The sequence below is a fragment of the Pinus tabuliformis genome, chromosome 1_2 (assembly GCF_031772625.1).
Source record: "Pinus tabuliformis cultivar Carrire ecotype Pingquan chromosome 1_2, CPIR1, whole genome shotgun sequence".
NCBI lineage: Eukaryota > Viridiplantae > Streptophyta > Pinopsida > Pinales > Pinaceae > Pinus > Pinus tabuliformis.
This window is the reverse complement of record NC_142298.1, coordinates 722,831,021-722,834,542: the sequence shown is the minus strand read 5'-3', so window position 1 is coordinate 722,834,542 and position 3,522 is coordinate 722,831,021. Positions and strand designations below refer to the sequence as shown.

Here is a 3,522-nt window from a genome sequence, read left to right as displayed (position 1 = left end):
GTTGTTTCTAGATTACATATAATTCAATTGGAAATGTAAGAAATTGCCTCAACCGCCAAATGGTACTAAATACCACTGCTTGACGCGAGTTCTCTAGTCCAAAATAATTTTGATCTTTGACGTATCCCTGATGTCCGTCGTTTCTGTTTCACTACTTCAAAAAGCTTCAGTCATATTGTGGTAGAATTGTTTGTCTGAGAATTATGACGTAGTAACAATGTTTATGAACAATTTTTAGTAGTGTTTCCCATCTCAATTTGTTCAAATGAATTTGTGATATTTAATCGTCGCTTTATCTATGAATGAAGAAAATATACTTCACTTCTCATTATATTTTTTAATCTGTTCTTAGCAGCCTATCATATTCTCCGATAGTAGCGGTCCAATCTAGGAAGGAAGAGTTTAAGATGAAAGTATTGCTGGGAGGTTGCGTACTTACTATGCTTGGATTGTTGAGGGTTGGATTAGTAGAAGCACAGAAACCAGTTGCGAAGGCCATATGTTCGCTATCACGAGGAGGTTTGAAAGATCATGTTGGGAGAAGGATATTTGTTACCGATGGTGTTATACCTTGACAAGTCTTGTTAGTGCATTGTTACTGAGGGTGTTATACCTTAATAAGTCTTGTTACTGCATTATTGCATGTTCAAGTTACTTTCATTTGTTTGTGCATTGAAAGGGTTGAATGACCTAGGATTTATATATTTATTCAGTTAATGTAGTTCAATTACAGAACTTCCTTATGCCACTGCTTATTTTCATGGAATCTTGTGTTACATGAAAGCAAAGAAATAGTTGTTCGACTGGTGACTACCAGTGATAGTGAGGTGTGAGGTGCAAGAAGAGCCTGCAATCTCATTAATGCTTTTATATCAACTAATAGTTCAGAGAATGGCAGTCACCACATATAACCTTGACGAACGCATAAAATTTGGATTTGTACTATTTCTTGATTTGTGCGCACAGCGGCCATGCTAATTTTCTCTGTATCGTTCAAATTTTATCGGATGTCTCCGGAGACACAATCTTAACATCCACTTGCACAGAGATGCATCAGGTTATGTGATGGCTGGATTTTCATGTTCAGCAAAATCTTTTTCGCAGAAATCAATGTCATCTGGTATTTCACTTCCATTATCTAATCAACACGTGGCTCAACACATGAACTCTCTTTACATGAGTGTATCACTAAACCAAAAGTTTCCTTAGAGGCATCATATATATATATCTAGATGTTGATTCATCTAATTTTATAATAGTATGAAGACAATGTTGCATAGCTAGCATTTCCCTGTTACTTAATTCAATTATTGACTTTTGAAATGTATGAACTAACTATTATATTAAAAGTAATTGAACCAATACAAAAAAAACGATATAACTTATCTTAATAGTAATAAGAATAAGTAATAACAATTCGTTAATTACTATTTTCAAAAATTAACTTAATTAACTGCAATGTCTATACATAGTAACTTGGTCTTTTAAAAAATCTAACTTGCATCACGTGTTGGTCAAGTCAAACAAGTGTTTGTCTTATATCAATAATATATTTTACATAATTTTTATATATGAGTGGAAATGGAATAGTTAATTTTTTTATATTTAGGAGAATGAACTCGCAATATCAAGAAGAAGATTGTGTTCGGTTCCTTGTGATTCATATTTGGTGTTAACAGTTTAATAACTCTTTCAATATTCATTGAAATAAACAATGAAACTTCATTGAGGCAAAGCCTGGAAATACAGACTTGAAATGAGATATCTTATTGTTTCATTAAATGCCTTAATGGCTAATTTGCTGATGACTCACTGCCATAGTGCCAAGTACGATGATCACACAATAAGGTTCTAACCAATAGATATTCAAATAAATAAATTAAATAAAATTAAATTTAAATATTATAATGTAAACATTGTAAAATCATTTTTAATTTTTTGTCACTTTAAAATTAATATCAAGATCAATGTTTTTTTATTAAGTTATTACCCCGTCGTGGGAGGGAATAACAAGGTTGCATAGCTAGCGTTCAAGCCGTTTAGTTTAAATATAGTGAAATTAAAGTAAAAAGATTGGCTTGAAAGCAATTATATTATATAAAAATTGTATTCTCCAACTCAAACATGGTGTTAATGTTACATCGAATATAATTAATTTACATTTATTATAATATTTTATAGGAATTTCGTTATTTTACGAAATTAACTTGAAATTACTCAAAATTGTTAGTGAATTAGAAAATACTAGCTCAAAAGAAATTATATTATATAAAAATTGTATTCTCCAACTCAAACATATTGTTAATATTACATTAAATATAATTAATTTACATCTATTATAATATTTTATTTTATGAAATTAACCTGACATTACTCAAAATTGTTAGTGAATTAGAAAGAAAATATCATAATATTTTATAAAAATTATTTTCACAATTAAAACTATTGAGATCACCTTGTAATGTATATATTCATCCAAATAATCCTAATAATAATTTAACGCCTTGTTTTCTGTATTGTTATGATGGTGGCATCACATCATACCTAAGCAATCAATTTAAGATTTTTTAATGAAAGTAGGGCCAAACAAAACAAGAAAGTGTAGAAGGTTAGTGTGACATGAAATATTTATTTGCTATTCGGTAACGAGAGGATTTTCCGGACGTTCAATAATTAATCTAATTGAAACTAGCGTATAGTGGCAGCTTAATGATTTTTTTGAATTTTTTGGTACTGTTGTCAAAGAATAAAGATAAAAGACAAGTAATGTGTTTTAGAATGCTTCGTTCCTGTGGGCGAGCATTAAAACACAATAAAAGTAAAAGGAATCATACCGCATATCAGATCAAGTTTACCTTGCTTTAAGAATACCAACGGCTGATAAAACTATTTAATCCGTCTAATTCAGAATATTTGATTTTGCTAGTATTAATAAGGAAGTACGGCAGCGTAGGTCTGGTTAGGTTTAAGGCTTGGCAAATCGACGTATCCGGGGCGGCATCATCATATCCAATAAGACCCAACTACAAATAACCAATGAAAATTAAAAGAAAATGAATTAAAATATTGTTAAAAATATATTTTTTTAGTTTGTAATGTAAAGTTTGTGAAATTATTTTTAATTTTTGATCACTTTAAAATTAATGTCAACATTAATATTTTTTAAATAAAATATTATTTTGGTGTCGCAGGGAATAATAATAATAATAAGGAGATGTGTAACTAATTCAATTTTTAATATAAAATTAATATCTGACATTTAAAAAATATTAATAATACTTAAAAAATTCAATGTGTATCATAAAATTAAGAAATATTTAAATATATTTAAAAAAACCTATAATTTGTACAATGTAATATCTCAATGCTCAGGGTAACTAAATTATTTCAATGTCAATCGTTTACAGTAATAATAATAATAATAAGATGTTTATATATTATATAAAGTAATTGAAAAATTAAATTCTTATTCTTATAGTATTTTTTATTTTACAATTTGACCATTTTATTAAGGGTTAATTT

At 28.6% G+C, this 3,522-nt stretch overlaps 1 pseudogene; it reads right to left on the bottom strand.

Annotated features, from left to right (window-relative positions):
* Positions 1 to 925: 925 nt before the first annotated feature.
* Positions 926 to 1,021, bottom strand: LOC149207800 (U6 spliceosomal RNA; annotated as a pseudogene).
* Between the last annotated feature and the right edge of the window lie 2,501 nt (positions 1,022 to 3,522).